This window comes from Megalobrama amblycephala, linkage group LG7 (genome assembly GCF_018812025.1).
Source record: "Megalobrama amblycephala isolate DHTTF-2021 linkage group LG7, ASM1881202v1, whole genome shotgun sequence".
Lineage (NCBI taxonomy): Eukaryota > Metazoa > Chordata > Actinopteri > Cypriniformes > Xenocyprididae > Megalobrama > Megalobrama amblycephala.
Window position 1 is genome coordinate 40,358,770 of NC_063050.1, and position 21,613 is coordinate 40,380,382.

General features: G+C 40.1%; 1 long non-coding RNA gene across 1 annotated transcript; it reads right to left on the reverse strand.

Annotated features, from left to right (window-relative positions):
- Positions 1 to 10,428: 10,428 nt before the first annotated feature.
- Positions 10,429 to 14,322, reverse strand: LOC125272548. The gene is made up of 3 exons (XR_007185876.1): positions 13,979 to 14,322; positions 12,545 to 12,649; positions 10,429 to 10,867 (listed from the first exon to the last, which is right to left on the reverse strand). It is a non-coding gene; the product is annotated as an uncharacterized LOC125272548 (long non-coding RNA).
- Positions 14,323 to 21,613: the final 7,291 nt, after the last annotated feature.

Genomic DNA, 21,613 nt, shown 5'->3' on the forward strand with positions numbered 1-21,613 from the left:
TACTTTTACTGCTATCACATGCAATGAAAACTAAGCAAGTTATTAAACCATATAGTTTTTACGTTTTTCCGGTTTAAATTCCAGCCACAACACATACAAATAGACAAATGCGTTCCAAAAATCCACAACTCATACAAATAGACAAACGCGCTGCAAAAGTCCACAACACATGCAAATAGACAAACGCGCTGCAAATAGCATATTGTCATGATCACTAGTGTGAGTGCCCTATCAGCCACTAGAGGGCACTCCATCCTGGACTCTTGTCTCCGTGTTTGCAACCGTGACAGAAAACTCCATCACCTAAGGATCCAGCAGGATGGGAATCTTTATCACTCCTCCAACCACTGCAGAGGAACGGATGGCTCGCCTGGAGAACTTAACCACCCTGAGACAACAGGGCAGTAAGGTGGGTGGTTTGGCACAATTATTTTGGACCCTGGCGGTAGGGTTGGGTTATAATGATGCGGTCTTAAAGGACCTTCTGAATAATTGTTTGGATGACTCGTTGCCGTGGTGGGAGATGGAGAGACTGGGTGACCTGGATTTTTGGAGGTTTGTCCATTACCTCGAACGTCGGAGTAGGAGGGCCTCACCGTGTCAACCAGGCAGTGTGCATGCTCCAGCCAGTGAATCCGTTCCAGAAGCCACAGAGGAGGTGGGCACTGAACCTCTGCTTCACCCCGGTAAAAGGAGGAGGAGGAGAAGGAAGAAGGCTCCAGCCAGTGAGTCCGCTCCAGCCAGTGAGTCCGCTCCAGCCAGTGAGCCCTCTCCAGAGCCCGCTCCAGTCAGTGAGTCCGCTCCAGTCAGTGAGTCCACTCCAGAGCCTGCTTCAGTCAGTGAGTCCGCTCCAGAGCCTGCTCCAGTCAGTGAGTCCGCTCCAGTTAGTGAGTCCACTCCAGAGCCCGCTTCAGTCAGTGAGTCCACTCCAGAGCCGCTTCAGTCAGTGAGTCCACTCCAGAGCCCGCTCCAGCCAGTGAGTCCACTCCAGAGCCCGCTTCAGTCAGTGAGTCCGCTCCAGAGCCTGCTCCAGTCAGTGAGTCCGCTCCAGCCAGTGAGTCCACTCCAGAGCCCGCTCCAGTCAGTGAACCCGCTCCAGCCAGTGAGTCCACTCCAGAGCCCGCTCCAGCCAGTGAGTCCACTCCAGAGCCCGCTCCAGCCAGTGAGTCCGCTCCCGAGCCCGTTCCAGCCAGTGAGTCCGCTCCAGAGCCCGCTTCAGTCAGTGAGTCCACTCCAGAGCCTGCTCCAGTCAGTGAGTCCGCTCCAGCCAGTGAGTCCACTCCAGAGCCCGCTCCAGCCAGTGAGTCCGCTCCAGAGCCCGCTCCAGCCAGTGAGTCCGCTCCAGAGCCCGCTTCAGTCAGTGAGTCCGCTCCAGAGCCCGCTCCAGTCAGTGAGTCCGCTCCAGCCAGTGAGTCCACTCCAGAGCCCGCTCCAGTCAGTGAACCCGCTCCAGCCAGTGAGTCCACTCCAGAGCCCGCTCCAGCCAGTGAGTCCACTCCAGAGCCCGCTCCAGCCAGTGAGTCCACTCCAGAGCCCGCTCCAGCCAGTGAGTCCACTACAGAGCCCGCTCCAGCCAGTAAGTCCGCTCCAGCCAGTGAGTCCGCTCCAGCCAGTGAGTCCATTTTGGGTGAGCCACCGCCTCACCCTCATAAGCGGAGGAGAAGGAGGAAAAGGGCTTCCTCCATCCTACAAGGCCTGGAGACCACTCTAGAGGTTGTTCGTTGGTTCTCCAAGCGCCTTGCCCTGCCGGCGCCAACTAAGCGCCTTGCCCTGCCGGCGCCAACTAAGCGCCTTGCCCTGCCGGCGCCAACTAAGCGCCTTGCCCTGCCGAGGCCAACTAAGCGCCTTGCCCTGCCGGCGCCAACTAAGCGCCTTGCCCTGCCGGCGCCAACTAAGCGCCTTGCCCTGCCGGCGCCAACTAAGCGCTTTGCCCTGCCGGCGCCAACTAAGCGCCTTTCCCTGCCGGCGCCAACTAAGCGCCTTTCCCTGCCGGCGCCACCGAAGCGCCTTTCCCTGCCGGCGCCACCGAAGCGCCTTGCCCTGCCGGCGCCAACTAAGCGCCTTGCCCTGCCTCCTGAGCAGCCAGAGCTGGCCACGGAAACTGTCACCGAGCTGTCCGCTCTCCCTGATACGGCCACGGAGGCCATCACCGAGCTGTCCGCTCTCCCTGATACGGCCACGGAGGCCGTCACCGAGCTGCCCGCTCGCCCTGATATGGCCACGAAGCACCCTTGGCTAGTCCTGCCGCCGCCGTCCAAGCCTTCTGCCCTGCCGCCGCCGTCCAAGCCTTCTGCCCTGCCGCCTCTGCCCAGGCTACCAGAACCGTTGAGACCCGCCTGGTCTGTTCCTCCAGCACCGCCCTGGCACTCAGCCAGGAATCCAGACCTGCCAGTGCCCGCCTGGTCAGTTCCTCCAGCGCCACCCTGGCACTCAGCCAGGACTCCAGAACCGCTGGAACCAGCCTGGTCAGTTCCTCCAGTGCCGCCTTGGTGTTCAGCCTGGACCCCAGACCTGCGGGAACCTGCCTGGTTAGTTCCTCCAGCGCCACCCTGGCAATCGGCCAGGACTCCAGGCCTGCTGGCGCCCGCCTGGTCAGTTCCTCCAGCACCGCCCTGGCCTTCTGTTGGGGACTCTGGACCTGGCCCGCCATCCCTCCCCCTGATCCTCCTCCTGTCCACCTCCCTCCTGAGTTTTTGTGTTTTTGTTTTTTTTTCTTTTTTGTCTGGTGGAGCGTCTGGTAGCCGCTCCTTTGAGGGGGGGTAATGTCATGATCACTAGTGTGAGTGCCCTATCAGCCACTAGAGGGCACTCCATCCTGGACTCTTGTTTTCACCCCTTGGACTTCATTACCCATAACGCACTGCCGGACTCATTATCTCATGATCACTTCATTACTCACAGCTGTCTTGTATTATGTTATCAGTGTCTGTCTATTTATACCCTGTTGGTTTCTGTTCTAGTCATGGAGTTTTCAGTTCACATTTCCCGGTCCGTGTTGTTTCTTGTTCCCTGTTTTTGTGCCTGTTTTTGTATGGACTGCTATTCTGGATTTTGACCCTGGCCTGTTATGGATTCACAATATTGGATTACCCATTAAACTTACCTGCATTTGGATCTGTCTCTTGTCTCCGTGTTTGCAACCGTGACAGCATATACCAGGCCCAGCGATCTCAAGCCCTTCTGCTATGATCTGAATGATGATGATTATTAGGCTACTTTTAGAATTAAATTAATAATTTAATTTGCCCTGCAATAATTTATAGTGCATCACGCATAACCGACGCGCTGTAATACGATTAGCTAACTCCTCATTTAAAAAAAAACAACAACTTGTAACACCTACATCTCATTTTTTTCAATACTTATGGGCCACAAGAGAAATATTAAGAAATAAATTAAGGTTAAATAGTGTTATCAGAACATGTTGAAGTAGAGCTCTCATCGCTGAGTTTTTAGTTTCACTTTCTGCAGTGAATAATTGACTGGGACTTGAGACATAAAATCAAGTAAATTATTAAAAATATATATATTATTTATTATTAATCATTTATTAATAATATTTTTTAACGTAAAATAATACACCCCTAAATCGTTTGTCCTGGTGCTGGGACTGGCACAGACCACAACGAAAATGTTATAGGGAACACATTGACGTACCTGTCTGGGACCGCTGGCTGGGATTGTTCAATGTTTACTCTTCAGTGGTGTGCACCTGAAAGGTGAGTTTTTTTGTTTTTCTTAACATTCTGATCATATGTGCATTATGAGCAGGCCTTTTTGCTGCGCGTTTGTGTATTTGCATGTGTTGTGGACTTTTGCAGCGCGTTTGTCTGTTTGCATGAGTTGTGAACTTTTGCAGCGCGTTTGTCTGTTTGCATGTGTTGTGGACTTTTGCAGCGCGTTCGTCTATTTGCATGTGTTGTGGACTTTTGCAGCGCGTTCGTCTATCTGCATGTGTTGTGGACTTTTGCAGCGCGTTTGTCTATTTGAATGTGTTGTGGACTTTTGCAGCGCGTTTGTCTATTTGAATGTGTTGTGGACTTTTGCAGCACATTTGTCAGTTTGCATGTGTTGTGGACTTTTGCAGCGCGTTCGTCTATTTGCATGTGTTGTGGACTTTTGCAGCGCGTTCGTCCATCTGCATGTGTTGTGGACTTTTGCAGCACGTTTGTCTATTTGAATGTGTTGTGGACTTTTGCAGCACGTTTGTCTGTTTGCATGTGTTGTGGACTTTTGCAGCGCGTTCGTCTATTTGAATGTGTTGTGGACTTTTGCAGTGCGTTTGTCTATTTGAATGTGTTGTGGACTTTTGCAGCACGTTTGTCTATTTGAATGTGTTGTGGACTTTTGCAGCACGTTTGTCTGTTTGCATGTGTTGTGGACTTTTGCAGCGCGTTCGTCTATTTGCATGTGTTGTGGACTTTTGCAGTGCATTTGTCTATTTGAATGTGTTGTGGACTTTTGCAGCACGTTTGTCTGTTTGAATGTGTTGTGGACTTTTGCAGCACGTTTGTCTGTTTGAATGTGTTGTGGACTTTTGCAGCACGTTCGTCTATTTGCATGTCTTGTGGACTTTTGCAGCGCGTTTGTCTATTTGCATGTGTTGTGGACTTTTGCAGCGCGTTTGTCTATTTGCATGTGTTGTGGACTTTTGCAGCGCGTTTGTCTATTTGAATGTGTTGTGGACTTTTGCAGCGCATGTGTTGTCAAACTGATGAAGATGTTTTCTTTATTTGCTGGTGTTTTTTCTATTTGCATGTGTTTTCTTCATTTGCAGCGCATTGAGCTCTCTCGGCCACCGTACATTTCAACTGATACAGACACCTATACAGATATCAGATGACAAACTTCACTGAAGACAGTGTTGTTACTAAAGCAACAAGTCACAAGAAGCAATGCAGTAGTGTAATAGTATTTTTCCCACTTTTTGCTGCATCTTGTAAGATCCTCACATGTGCAAACACATCAATTCTGTTTACGGCTTGATGATATTCTAATTGAAAAGAACATTCATACAGTAATCAAGCTACATTTGCTGCCATTAATCAAAACCATCCTGTGACATTTAGCTAATTGGACGGAAATTTGTGTTCGCTATACACAGAGAGTAAGCAAAAAGACAGAGAACAAATTACTGGTGAAGTTCATGGTTTAACATTTGAGAGCCTTAGCATTTGACTGGATGATGGATGTAGTTCGATTCCAGAGCTCACTGAAGTGTCTGTTTAAATAAGTACGGGGATGTAAGTGGTTTTTAATAATGCCAAGTGATGTGGGATTAAGTGTACATCTACAGACCAGCGAGACGCAAAGGTGAACATGTATGTGTATGACTAATCTGTGATGTGTTTCTTTAACACTGTTTTCTTAAAGTCACCATGAAATCAAACTCGACAATTCCTATTTTTGTACATAATACTGCAGTATTTATAAAATATTTATTTGTGCACACTGTTATTTTTTAAAAATTCATGTGCACTCGTAACCTTTACTCAAAATAACTTTCCCTCTTGCAGCGACATCTCTTCTCTTCTCTGGCACGAGGATGGGACAACCTGTCACTCACATGAGATCACAGCAATAGCTGACGACAATGATCCAGCGATCCAATCAAAAAACAAGTCCAGCCCCACATTTTTTCCTCTTTTAGAAGCTGTTTCACTCAGAAATGTATCACAATAGGGAAGAAAAGAATATCTTAACTTCCATTTCATGCCGACTTTAAAGGGTTAGTTCACCCAAAAAATGAAATTTCTGTCATTAAGTACTCAACCTCATTTCATACCGAACAAGACCTTTGTTTGTCTTCGGAACACAAATGAAGATTTTTTTGATGACATCCGAGGGTATCTGATCCACACAGACAGCAACGACATTGCGCCTTTTGAGGTCCAGAAAGGTATTACAGACATAGATAAAATAGTCAACGTGACTACAGTGGTTCAACCTTAATATTATGAAGTGACGAGATGGCGGCTCAGTATTGGCCGGATATGGTCACGTGAGCAGCACGACACATGCATGTGATGCTGACGCAGGATCCGGCCAATACTGAGCCTGCGTTCAGACATAAACACTGAAGCTCTGCAATGAAAATAGCGTAGCAGTATGACAGAGAACAGATGAATTTGTTGAATAAAGTCATTATTTTTGTTTTGTTTCTGCACACAAAAAGTATTCTCGTCACTTTATAATATTAAGGTTGAACCACTGTAGTCACGTGAACTATTTTATCGATGTCTTTAAAGGGACAATTCACCCAAAAAAATCTGCTTACCCCCAGCGCATCCAAGATATAGGTGACTTTGTTTCTTCAGTAGAACACAAATGATGATTTTTAACTCCAACTGTTGCCGTCTGTCAGTCAAATAATGCTAGTGGATGGGAACTTCTAGTATAAGAGTAAATAAAACTTGCTTAGACAAATCCAAATTAAACCCTGCGGCTCGTGACGACACATCGATGTCCTAAGACACGAAACGATCGGTTTGTGTGAGAAACTGAACAGTATTTATATATTTTTTTTGCCTCTAATACACCACTATGTCCAACTGCGTTCAGCACTCGGTTAGTGAGGTCTGATCGCGCTCTGTCAGCGGCAGTGATGTCTAGCACTTGTTGAAGTATATGCGCGAGACATTACTGCCGCTGTCAGAGCACGATCAGACCTTACTAAACGAGTTTCTCTCACAAACCGATCGTTTCGTGTCTTAGGACATCGATGTGTCGTCACGAGCCGCAGGATTTAATTTGGACTTGTCTAAGCAAGTTTTATTTACTCTTATAGTAGAAGTTCCCATCCACTCCCATTATTTGACTGACAGACGGCAACGGTTGGAGTTAAAAATCATCATTTGTGTTCTACTGAAGAAACAAAGTCACCTACATCTTGGATGCGCTGGGGGTAAGCAGATAAACATCAAATTTTCATTTTTGGGTGAACTATCCCTTTAATACCTTTCTGGACCTTAAAAGGTGTAATGTCGTTGCTGGATCAGAAACCCTCGGATTTCATCAAAAATATCTTGATTTGTGTTCCGAATACAAAAGAAGCTCTTACGGTTTTGGGTAGACATGAGGGTGAGTACTTAATGACAGAAATTTCATTTTTGGGTGAACTAACCCTTTAAAACAAATGAAAGACTTGTGTAAATGCTGAAGGAAGACTCGTGGGTGGAGCAGAATTTCAGCTTTCATTGCTTTTAATTTAGCAACATTTTCTTAACAAGATCTACAGTGCACCTTTTTCTGCAGGGAAAATCCCTCTTGAGTTACCTGGGGTTAAGTGCTTTGTTCAAAGGAACAATGGTGGCAGCTCATGAATCCCCCATTTGGGATTTGAACCTACTCTTTGTGGATTACTTGCACAGATCATTAACCACTTATCCATATCACCCCCAAGAAGCACTTGCATTTCTCTCCTCAGGAGAAAAGAGTCTCTTAGACCAGCATATTTTGTGTTTTGAATGGAAATCTCCACCATGAGATACTCATCAGGCTTCCTTAGTCAGCAAACTTCACCATGCAAAAAAATATGTTGTTTGACTAAATTTGCTAACAAGCTGACACAAGTTACATTAGTAAATAGCAATGCTATACTGGTCCAGGAGCTAGATAATCATTAGACCATCATAAACTAGCAAAGACATTCTTTGACATGCTTGTGAAAAAAAAAAGAAAAAAGGAAATAAAACAAGATATGGCAACCAGGGCTGGATTTCCCTCATAGCCAAAAGAAACTTTTAGACGACAGCGACAGTATTTTAAATTGTATTAATTTATGAAGTTATGGTCTTACAGAGTTTTAGCAGAGTAAAATAATAATATTTTAAAAAAATATATTATTTGTTCTCATTGTAATTGAGCCCCCCTGGACATGCATGTATAGGCACGTGCCTAGAATGCCTGCATAAATCTGGCCCTGGTGGCAACAAAACAAGTGCTGTGTTTACTATACCCCCTATACCCTCATTCACTATTCCCTACATTAGTCCATTTAAAGGAGTGAATGAAAACGAGTGAGTGAATTCAGACGCTGAGTGCGCCAGAAGGGCTGTTGGTTTTGCATGGTTTGTGCTTGTTGTTTAATAATCATTTGAATCTTGGCAAACTGGCAGCTAATGAAAAATATCTTGAGCTCTGTCATGAAAACTATAGCATGTAATACAGAAGAGGATTAGGGCCAAGCAATAATAAAAAAATAAAACCATCTCGAGATTAAAGTTGTTAAATTTCGAGAAAAATCTCGTTAAATTTCGAGAAAAAAGTCGAAATAAAATGTTGAGAATAAACTCGTTAAATTACGAGAAAAAAGTCGTTAAATTTCGAGAAAAAAGTCGAGATAAAATGTTGAGAATAAACTCGTTAAATTATGACTTTATTCTCAACATTTTATCTCGACTTTTTTCTCGAAATTTAACGAGTTTTTTCTCATAATTTAACGAATTTGTTCTTGTAATTTAACGACTTTTTTTCTCGTGATTTTACGAGTTTATTCTCAACATTTTATCTCGACTTTTTTCTCGAAATTTAACGACATTTTTCTCGTAATTTAATGAGTTTATTCTCAACATTTTATTTCGACTTTTTTCTTGAAATTTAACGAGTTTCTTTCTCGACATTTAACAACTTTAATCTCGAGATGGTTTTAATTTTTTATTATTGCTTGGCCCTAACCCAGATAGCAAAAATCATCTGGCCCAGATCTGGCCCAGACACTTCTTAAGATCTGGGCCAGATCCGTGAAACGGACCTGGGCCGGTGTCTTTTGGCACAACGGGCCAATACCGGCACGGATCCGTTTTTCCTCATCTGGACCAGCACTGGGCCAGCTCCGGACCAGATGTGGATTCCTGTATGCCGATTTGGCCCAGATGTGGGCCAGATCTGGTCCAGCTCTGTTCTGGATCTGGCCCAGAACCATGCCGGATCAGGGCCAGCTCATTTTGTATACAGTACCCGCTCCCCCCTCCCCCCTCTCTAAATAGTATACATATCTAGAATTTCAAGAATGTTCTCATAAATATTAAATATCTTATTGTCTGATATTTTTTCTGTTAAGTTTTAACATTAAATACTTAGGCAATACAAAGTTTAAAGTACTGATTTAGATTTATAGACAATTAATGTACTGAAAACTTTTACACTAAAATACCACTTTATAATCTATTGTTAGCACTACCTCAGCAGCAACTACTTTACAGTAAACATACATTCAAAATACAATTGAACAGAGTATATTTGACATAATCAAGGGCTTTATCTTTTGATCCATCTTCTATTTAATAGGCATATTAAAACAAATACACAAAATGCAAAACAGTGGATCTTTTCTTTTTATTTTGATAATTTTTGCACAAGTACTAAAAGTTTATATAAAACACTTAAGTGTCTCTACTTGCCATTAAACTGTTAGTTCACTCCAAAATAAAACATTCTGTCATTATTTACACTCTCATTTTGTTCTGCAACCGTAAGACTTTCATTCATCTTCAGGACACAAATTAAGATCTTTCTGATGAAATACGAGAGCTTTCTGTTCCTCTGTTGACAGCTATGCAACTACCACTCTAATGCTCAAAAAGTTCATAAAGAGATTGTAAAACTAATCCATATAAATCGAGCGCTTTAGTCCAAAATTTTCTGAAGAGACACAAGCGCTTGATTTGATGAATGGATTGAATTTAGGATTTTATTCACATATAAGCATTTATAAACTGACACATCAGTTGTGGTAAAGGGAAGCTCAAGCATGTTCACTGATGTGCGAGAACCAATAAAGTTCATTCTCGTGTTACACAACACGCTTGATCATCAGCAAGAGGTTTGTTCATCATATAAAGTGATCGTTTAATCCAAATTTGAGACAATTCAAACTCAATTTATATGGATTAGTTTGGTGATCTCTTTATGAACTTTGTAGTTGAAATTCATGGAAGTGTAGAAGAGGTAGTTGTGTAGCTGTCAGCACAGAGACAGAAATCTTTCAGATTTCATCAAAAAGATCTTCATTTGAGTTCCAAAGATGAAAGAAAGTCTTACGAGTTTGGAACAAAATGAGATGAGTAATTAATTTTCATTTTTGGGTGAACTATCCCTTTAAAGGATTAGTTCACTTTCAATGAAAATTACCCCAAGCTTTACTCACCCTCAAGCCATTCTAGGTGTATATGACTTTCTGATGAATACAATCGGAGATATATTAAAGTATTAGACTTGTAAAGAAGTAAAGAAGATTTTTAGCTGAAAATGTGGTCCTTGGTGATTTGTATAATATAAAAGTATAATATAAAAGTCAATGGCTACAGTTTGAGAGTCAAAAAAAACATACAGGCAAAACAAAATGAATACCTGTGGCTCCGGATGATTCATTGAGGTCTTATGAAGCAAAAAGATTGGTCTGTTTCGCTTTATAAGACCTCAATGTAACGTCAGCATCAGTCACAGGTATTAACTTTGTTTTGCCTGTAATATGTTTTAATGACTCTCAAAGTGACGGTAGCCATTGACTTGCATTATACGAATCACCAAGGACCACGCTAAAAATCTTTACTGTTCAACTGAAGAAAAAAAATGTCACCTACATCATGGATGGCTTGAGGGTGAGTAAATTAACAGCAAATTCTCATTTTCCGGTGAACTATACTTTAAAACATTGATACACAAACAGTTAAACAATCTCACGACCTTTCTTAATGTATAAGTAAAGAAGAAAAAAAAAAAAATAGAAGAAATGGGGAAAAAATAAACATACAAAAAATAATTTCATATAATGAACCATAAACACATCAAGAACCAATCGGGACAGGTCGGAAAACCATGGTATTACAAACCACTTCATATGTGCCGTTTAATTCCCATGAGGCATCTGCAGAAAAAAAAAAAAAAGAAGAAAGCTGTTATTCTTGTAATTGTCCCAGTAAATCAAGAATCTGACGGTTGTGAGGCTTGTCTATATGAGCCTCTACTATTGCTGTGTGTAGTCATCCCTGATGTTGGTGGAGATGTTAGCCTCATTCAGACTGTCAGTCCAAATCCGATTTTTGTGCATATCCGATTGGAATGTGATCATAAAGTGTGAACCACAAAACAAAATTACACGAAATTACATGTAATTTTTACTAATCTGCTTTGAGCTACATTCACATGTGGTTTGAAATCATATTCACATGTCATTTCTGGAAATCAATTTCAGTTTGACCGATCTGATCAGATTTTGCGTGATTTATGTCACTTTCTCATGCCATGATCAGATTCCAATCGGATACACCAATAATTGTATTTAGACTGACAGTGTGAACATAGCCTTTGACACATCAGACAGGCTGTGTACTTTGTCTTTCAATTTCCCCTTCTCAATCTATGTTAAAGCACACCAAAGCAATCTAGTGCTATTGGTCTGATCACTCTGCTTTGGCTGAAATTTTGTTGACACTTATTTACGTCACACAAATGAACACCAACTTTAAACAACTGCTGCAAATTAAAGGATTAGTCCACTTTCAAGTAAAATTTTACTGATAATTTACTCACCCCCACATCATCCAAGATGTTCATGTCCTTCTATCCTCAGTCGAAAAGAAATTAAGGTTTTTGATGAAAACATTCCAGGATTTTTCTCCTTATAGTGGACTTCAATGGCCTCCAAACGGTTGAAGGTCATAATTACAGTTTCAGTGCAGCTTCAAAGAGCTTTAAACGATACCAGACGAGGAATAAGGGTCTTATCTAGCGAAACAATTGTCATTTTCGAAAAAAAAAAAAAAAATTAATACAACTGTATATGCTTTATAAACACAAATGATCATCTTGTACGTGCTTCCGCTTTCCTTATTCTTTAAAAAGCTTACGCTGTATGTCCTACACCTTCCCTATTCTACTTACGGAACGAACGCGGCGCCAATTCCGTTTTTTTCTGTAAGTTGAATAGGGAAGGCGTAGGCCATACAGTCTGTCTGGAACCACTGGAAGTCCACTATAAGGAGAATAATCCTGGAATGTTTTCATCAAAAACCTTAATTTCTTTTCGACTGAAGAAAGAAAGACATGAACATCTTGGATGACATGGGGGTGAGTAAATTATCAGGAAAATTTAATTTTAAAGTGAACTTATCCTTTAAAATTACCAGAATAAAAAAAATTCACTCATGTATGTATAATTGTGATAAAAGTCTGTTCTCCTATACACATTTTTCACTGTTGTATCCAAGTAAAAAATCTGTAAATTTCTCCTTATGCTTTTCTCATGTACAATTTGAACTAAATATGAAGTGTCTTCAAAATAATAATATAATGCTTTTCGTATAATGTTTTCTAAAAAAATAAGACAAGCCCAGTCCACAGAAAATAATCTCTAAATGTAGAGATAATACTGTTCAGTATTATATAAATAAATGTGCTGCAACTGGGCTTGGCATACACTAACATGTGACAATATAAACTCAACTGTCCCTTTTTTCTTTATGAAGTCAGCTACTATTGCTTATTGTAATGGTATGGTGATGAAACACAACCCGCCACTAGGCTGCTTCTATCTGAAATTTACCTCAGTTAAGGCCTCTTTGGCTTTGGCACATTCCTTCTGGTCATCGCCACAGTCAAAGGCAAGAATCTGCTGCACTGGTAGAGGACTGGTTATTCCTTACAGCTCCTGTTGAGAAAAAAAAAAAAAATATGTGCAGTAAACATCTCCAACCTCCAGACTAATAAGCTCCTGAATCCTGATTGAAATCTCATCTGTAATGTAGATCAGTTAAAGGATAAACAGGTATATAAAGAATTTAAATAATAATTTAAATTTAGCAGAATCATTTAATATGCTGATTTGGTGCTCATGCAAAATTTCTAATTATTATCAATGTTGAAAATGGTTGTGCTGCTTAACATTTTTGTGGAAATGGTGATACTTTTTTCAGGATTCTTTGATGATTAGAAAATGTTAATTAATTGAATTAAGTTTAATTACAAAATTTACTAAATAGAATTTTTTTTTGTTATAAATGTCGTCATTTAGGGTTGACTGTCACTTTTGATCGATTTAAAGTATCCTTGATGAAGTATTAATTTCTCTTTTTTAATCTTACCACAAATGTTTGAATGATATAATTGTTTCCACAAAAAATATAAAGCAACACAACGGTTTTGAATACTGATAATAATCATAAATGTTTCTTGAGCATCAAATCAGCATATTAGAATGATTTCTGAAGGATCATGTGACACTGAAGACTGGAGTAATGATGCTGAAAATTCAGCTTTGTTCACAGGAATAAATTATATTTTACTATAGAATGCAGGTTAATAATATTTCACAATATTACTGTTTTTACTGCATGATTGATTAAATAAATGCAGCCTTGGTGAGGAGAAGAGACTATATCATTAGTTAGCATTAGTTGACATGAACTAAGAATGAACCACTTCTACATAATTTATTATAATAAATGATGTATTATAATTATAATCATTGTTAATGTTAATTTCAACATTTACAAATACATTAAATTCTAATGTTGTATTTGTTAACATTAGTTAATGCACTGTGAAGTAACATGAACAATGGACAACTGTATTTTATTAGCTAACGTTAACAAAGATTAACAAATAACTATGTAATGTTAATGGTTAGTTCATGTTATAAACTAAGAAATGATGTTATAAACCCTTGCTGTAAAGTACGGGTCTACGGTAGGCCTTAGCTAGATTACGTTAACACTAGCTTATTACTAGCATTACCACGCAGTTAATACTTTAACAGTGAAAATTAAAGCAGTTAAAATTCGTCAGTTAACTTATATAATTATAATCCTCTGGATCGTGTTAGCGTGCCCTCTGCTAACATAAGAGTTAACTAACATTACGATTCAATACCGATCTAATAAGCAATAAAAACTCCAAACCTTAAGTTTAAACTTTAAGCCAACGAGTACACAATATAATTAATAAGAAATTAATTCATTAATAGAACAGTATGACTTACTTTGGTGATGTTTTTGAAGTAGGATACCGACCGAGCACCGTCTGCGTCTGCCTCCTCTTCTAAACTCCAGAAAAAAATTCGCGCGCTCGTTTCCGCGGATACGGGCCGAATCTGCGTTGCGACTGTTGTTCCCGCCCACGGAAACCGGGACCGGGCTGGATCCGTTTTAGAGCAGTGAAACGGAGGTGACTGTAACGCGGATTTGCCGGTTTGAAAACGGATCCGGCACGGAGTCACCTGCTGTCTGGGAATCCTCTTCCGTAATATATAAACCTTAATTAAACAATTTAATAATCAAGTAAAAAGAATGTATACCTGATATTAAGCTGTAGCCACATTGGGAAGTGGATTGATGGAAGATTCAGCTGCGGACGCCATCTTCTGGTCAGACGTGGGAATTCATTCTGCACGCGGCGTGACTCTCACAGTGCATTGTGGGTATTCTCTATCCGTACATCGGTTGTTCGCTCGTTATTGCTGTGCATTGTGGGATTGAATGAGTGCACTTGATAATGTCCACTATGGTTTCAGACACCACTACAAATGGCTGTGCCCTCAAATAGTGCCCTATTTAAGGATATTTAAGGACTGGAGGGCGATTTCGGACACAGAAAAGAATTTGTTCCCAGGACTTTTTGTTTCCTTGTTTTAGGTAAATTGTGACCACGTAATACAAATTTGTTCCCTTGTTTTAGTTGAGTTGCAGCCACAATTTAACTAAATTAAAACGAGGCAGCGGACTAATACAACTTGGCCACGATTTACCTAAAATGAGGGAACAAATTAATAAAATGTGAACACAAATCAATAATTAATGGGAACAAATTCTTACACAATATTTAGTTTTCAGTGTTATGCAGTATGGGGCGCTATCTATAACGCATCTTCTGAAAGAGTCCAAAACATGTGAAGAAGAAGCAGAAACAAGCGACAGAAGCATTGCTTATGCACATGTAAATCAAATAGCATTAAACGGCATATAGGCCTAAATCAAAACAGCCTAACCTGCCAGCCTAAATGAAATGTCGACCCAGGAAGAGATATAGGACTGTGCAAGCTTTGGGGTGTTGATGGACATCTAGATCTTTACACGTCTGTCACACATTTACAGCAGTACACTCAAAAAAAATAACTCTTTGAACGAACATAAAAAAAAAATCATGGAAAGGATTTCCACATGATTAAGTTGCTTTATTTCAGCATTATGCAATTCTGTTATTCCAATTTAATGTACTTACGTTGGGTCAACTTAATTTATTAAGGTTGATTCAACTTATTTACTATGGTTGGGCACAGCTTAATTTAATAGTGTCAGCCCAACTCATTTGTAATGTTTTGGAAAATAAATAAAAAGCAATAAATAAGTAAATAGTTTTCATATACATTGATTTTTACAATTTATTCTTCTTGTTTAATTTTGTGATTTACATAACTTTTGTGATGTTCTGTGTTAGAAATCTAGATGTGATACTGGATTCATCCTAAATTGCCTTAACCAAAAACATTGCAAAGCCTAAATTGATCATAAGTCCATTGGTGGCAATGGTTTACAATCAACATAGGCTTACAATGCTTTTGGGAAATGCAACCCAGAACACTACCACAGTGATTACTTTCTTATCAAAGTAATTTGAAAGTTTGTTAGCAGGTCCTCAACCCAAGCACAAGTGCAACAATTCACCACAATGGTAACCCTAAAACTATTAATTAACAGAAACTTTTAAATACCAACATAATAGAACAGTAAACATTAAAAAGTTTTTTCTCATCTTCCTAAAAACTGCTTAAAATAACACTTTATTTCAACATTTACACTCCTAGTTCAGCCCCTTTGCAAAGCATGATGGGAAGTGAAAATCCTGTTTGATTGAGTCCTGGTTGGGTTTACTTGATTTAAACATGTTATTCCAATATGAAAACATCAAGTTAAGTCAAAGAGTAAACGTTTCAAGTCAATTTAACATGAATCAATCACATTTAAACCAGAAACCTGATACAATGGTGTTGAATCAAAATAAATTGTTTAAATAAAGTGAACAGCATCAAAAATAAAAAACATTTTTTTGAGTGTATAGCCTTTCCCTCGGGTTCACACGTGGGTTTGTGCTACCAGTTTTACCATTTCAATAATAACACACACCAGATAAGTTCAATTATAACATCTTTAATTTTTTGTTGAATAATAATTAACTATGTTTATTTCACTTTATTAACTCTAAGTGTGATGCATACATAGTGTGAATCGAGACGTAAAAAATGTGTGTATAGTCAATTTAGCTTTTGTAGAAAGTTGGAAAAGAAACTGATACTTACCTTAATGGTTTGACCCAAGCGGGCGAGGGCAGTTGACTGTTGAAAACCTTTCAGTAGGAGGAAATTCAGCCAAGAGCTGGTTGTAAATATTTTGTAAATATTTTTTTGTTTGTTTATTTTTATTTTTGTGTATGTGTGTGTGCGTCTTTGGATTTTTGTGATATTATTGTACACTTTGGGACTGTTTGGACACTGAAAATAAAAATCCTTGCACTGAAGTGCTATTGTGGCTGAGCCATCGTTCTGGGGCTGAGGGCCTTTTCCAAAACGCCTCTTCACAACGTTCAGAATCCGATCCAGTCATTATACATAGTCTTTGACAAAAACAATTTTCTCATCTTTTGGTTCAAAATGTTGCTTTTTTAAAAAAAATGAAACTTACCCACATTAAGTGTTGGCCACATTCAAAATGCATGAAGCTAGATTCATTTATTTATTTTTTTATTCTGGGGGCCATGAAAGTTAGTGAAAATGATAAAAAAAATAAAAAAATCTGGCACTGGCTGGCAACTAAAAAAAAAAAAGCTGATGGGGAAGGAGTTAATGCTGTAATAAAATAATAATAATTTTATAGTTAAAATAATTGTATTATAGAAAACAACAGTTACATACTGACAATTGACTTCTCATTTAGTTTTAATGCACTTCCTGTTTAAGCCCAACCCACATCAACATCTGAATAATTTTGTCAATTCAACAGGTACAGATACAAATAATAGTTTTGCTGCATACCTCAGCCAAACATACTAAAAAATGTTGATTTTTCCTTGTACATTTTTCTGAAGGGAACAAGATGTTGGGGGAGAATGTCAGGACGAAACCAGAAGGTGAGTTCAATCCATCAGTCTTTTTCCCTACAGCCCTGCTGCTCTCTCACACACAAACACCCGAACTGACATGCACTGACACCAACGGGTAACATACACACTGAAATGATATGATGTCTGAAATAAGGTTCATGCAACATGTTCTCAGACACTGCAAGCATGACCTCACAGAGGGTCAACACCCCAAACAGTATAGTCAAGGTGTTCAGTAATTCATCACTGTCTCTGTGTGATAGACTCTGAACTCTTGTCTCCTCAGCTGGTCTGAGCAAAACAAGCCTTGGTGTAGAATGGGGTCTCAATGTGGTCAGCCTGAAGATAGTTTTGAATAATTGGTCTATCAGTTGAGCGGGGACATTTCAGAATGCAATGGATAACTGTTCCTAGAATGGCGCAGATTGTTTGTCTTAGTTTGTGGTGACCTCCAGTTGTCCCTTAAAAAAGCCCTTAAGAATATGAACTAAAAAGTAAAAGGGTATCTGAGATCTGTTCTGGGATGAGTTCTGGGACATGCACCGCTTTGCATTAGAATTAGAGGACAGGTTGAGTCAAGTCAGAAGATGTGTGTGTGTGTGTGTGTGTGTGTGTGTGTGTGTGTGTGTGTGTGTGTGTGTGTGTGTGTGCGTGTGTGTGGTGGGGCACCACAGGGAAGGTAGGGGTGATTAAGAGATTTTCTCCTCTCTCTCTCTCACACTGCACTCATGACACTCTTTGCATCAAGACTGAAAGAATTTCCTAATTATCTTTCTCAGTGTAAATCCTCCAGCATCACTGTCTCTGGTGGGATCTAAACCAGAATACTCTCTTTCATATTGGTGAAAATGTCAAATTTTATTGTTTTGTTCAAAAGGTAGCGCATTAAAGGTAAATATTCAAATGTAAAGTTGACCTGCTAAGAATTAAATAAAGAAAATATACAACAAACTAACTAGGTAGTGTACTGTATGAGCACTGACAGCACATAGAGCACCAATCCAAGCTATTTGTGAGAAATTCCAATACAATCTGCTTGGGGATTTCAGCTTCCAGAGAGTGGTGAAAGACTTTGATCCACTGACTCAACATTTCAGTTTTCTAAGTCTGCAGAGTCTTATGTGTCCAAAAGAGTTTGTTTAACACACCCAGATAAACAGTCCAATAATACGACAGTTCACTCCAAAATGAAAATTTCATCATTATTCACTTGCATTTTATTTTGTTTCAGACCTGTATGACACAAAAGGTGAATTTTAAAAATATATTCTGGCCATTCTTTTCCATATAATGAAAAAAACACCATAAAAGCATTACAAACATGGTTCATATCAAGTTTAAACTGGTTCAGTCAGATTCATCAATACGTCTTTTAAAGGGCACTAAACTTTTCATTCAGTTGTCACAATTTCATCTGATCCCACAGCGCCAGACTCCTCAGCTCCTCCGACTCGTTCTTGTTCCCCCGAATACTAACCACCTGCACCTGCTGTCACCAATCATGAACTGCTATATAAACCACTCTCATCGTTGTCTGGTCTCATCGCTCGTGCCTACAGTGACTCATCTGACTACTTACCTGCCAACCTGACCTGCCTCGGGATCTTCTTCTGTCCTGGGACCTGCAAATAGAAACAAACTGATTGACTGATTATCAAGCTAAGTTACCTGTGTGGACTCTTTACATTTTCAAAGGCTCCTGAGTTGTTATTCTCTTAAAGGGTTAGTTCACCAAAAAATGAAAATTATGTAATTAATGACTCACCCTCATGTCGTTCCACACCGTAAGACCTCCGTTCATCTTCGGAACACAGTTTAAGATATTTTAGATTTAGTCCGAGAGCTTTCTGTCCTTCCATTGAAAATGTATGTACGGTATACTGTCCATGTCCAGAAAGGTAATAAAAACATCATCAAAGTAGTCCATGTGACAGTCCGCTTTCACTCCACAGTGACGTTGCTTCTTCTTCTTCTTCTTTCCTGTTTTACAGCAGTTGGCATCCAGCTTATTGGTGCATTACCGCCCCCTTCTGCTCCGGACAGTGATGACAGTTATGACGTGTTAAGCCGAGTTCAGACTGCACGATTTTAGCCCCAATTTTGGCTCGCCGACAGGTTTTGAGAAATCGCCGACAAATGCCCGAAATCACAGGCAAATCGGTGCTCGTTCACGCGAGTGACAATCACGCAGTGTGAATGAGCAAAGACGCGATCTGAGAGAATCGCCGACGAGTCGCCGACACCCGTGAGATATTTGGCATGCTAAATATCTGGACATGTCGGCGATTCAAAATCCTGCAGTGTGAAAATGTTTTGACTGAAAACTACATCGGCGATGACCGACAGCCAATGAGAGAGCAAGATACAGAGCAGCGGAGAGTTCGGGGAGGAGTTATAGACCACAATATCAGCAAGCATGGCTTCGTTTCAGATAAACATTACAATTCTATCAAACAGAAACAAAGCACAAACATTTGCTTGACCATCCGCAACAGCAGCACATTGAAAAGTTATTTATTTACCTCCAACTCTCGTTGCAGAACACACAATACACAGTCTCCCCAACCATATCCTCCTCCATATTCTTCTTTTCTTTTTCTTTTTTTCGCTGCAAATCAGTGCACAGGCAGTTCGTATTGCAAGCTTCTTGCGGGCTACCGTTTTTAATAATAATAATAATAACTCCGGTCTTGCACGCGTGATATCGCGTTGTTTCCTTGTCACATCTCGCGTGTGTTTGGTTGTGAAACGTAGTTTGCGTGCCAGACAGAGTTGTCAGCGATTCTTCCTATTGTAAAGTCATGCAGTGTGAAACCTTCTATCGCCGATCCGTCGTGCAGTTTGAACACAGCAGCGACTGAATGCTGGCCAAGATAGTCATGCAGTGTGAAAAGAACAGTGACCCGACTACTTTGAAAATCGTGCAGTCTGAACACGGCTTTATCTGGTGCGCCCGAGCTATGTTTACAGTCTGAGGGAGATGCACGCTGTATTCAAGCTATTCTACATTGTTTGTATTTTGGTATTGCTATATTTTTTAAAATGGTGCGTAGGTGTGCATGTCGCGGATGTCCTAATCGCGTCACTCTCCGGAGCTGAAGGGGGCGGTAATGCACCAATAAGCTGGATGCCAACCGCCGTAAAACAGGAAAGAAGAAGAAGCAGCGTCTCTGTGGACTGAAAGCGGATATACAACAGACCCGGAAGAGAAGACAATAGCGGAATAAAGTCGTAGTTTTTGTTATTTTTGGACCAAAGTGTATTTTCAATGCTTCAAAAACTTCTAACTGACCCTCTGATGTCACATGGACTACTTTGATGATGTTTTTATTACCTTTCTGTACATGGACAGTATACCGTACATACACTTTAAATGGAGGGACAGAAAGTTCTCGGACTAAATCTAAAATATCTTAAACGGTGTTCCGAAGATGAACGGAGGTCTTACGGGTTTGGAATGACATGAGGGTGAGTCATTAATGACATAATTTTCATTTTTGGGTGAACTAACCCTTTAAGTCTTTTCATTAAAGGTCACAAAGGTCGGAATGAATGTTGTTAAATGGGATGGTCTAGCCTACTGGGGATTGTTCTTGTTGTCTAGCAATTGTGACAGCTGCTGTTGATGAGTGGCAGTAACGTTTGTACTGGACTTTTTTTTTTTTTTTTTTTTTTAAAGTTTTATTAAAGTGTCTGAAAACAAAACAGGGTTCACAAACTGTCTAAATATGTCTACCATGGTCGATTTCTGCATATAATAAACTATATATAATCACATCTTAGTAAGATATGTCAACATTTGAACTGATTTACTGTTTGAGCTGTTTCCACACACCTTTTTCTGTTCTCTTTGATTATGTTGCTGTAATTATGCTGCCTTCACATGCTCTCAGAATTATCATAAATATGAGTTTCCTAGGTAAAAACTGCACATGAACGCCCTCTCATGTCAAAATTTGAATGCAATAAGCTCATAGTCACGACTTCATAAGTGTAAATTATCAAATTTCCTATAGCACTTGATGGCAGCATTATGCCAGCATGAGCTCTTTCTGTTCAGTGTATCATCAGTATTAACATGCTTGTGATTGTTTTCTCCTGAGTGGTATTTGTGGATTAAAGACAGTTTCTGTTTCTCTACTCCTTCGTCGTGCACATCATTACAGCCACCAGTCGTGACGCAAGTGAATATATCTGGCCTACAATCTTTAAAATAAAGGTTCTTTATTGACATTTATGGTTCCATGAAGAACCTTTAACATCCTTGGAACCCTTTCAATTCACAAAAGGTTCTTTACAGTAGAAAATGGTTATTTTTGGGGAACCCAAAATGGTTCTTCTGTGGCATTGCTGTGAAATGCCCCTTTTGGAACATTTGTTTTTAATAGTGTATATTAAAACACACACACAGGTTTGTTTTGCTATCAAAGTGAGGACATTCCATAGACGTAATGGTTTTATACTGTACAAACTGTACATTCTATCTACTTACGCATACTCCTAAACCTACTCATCACAGAAA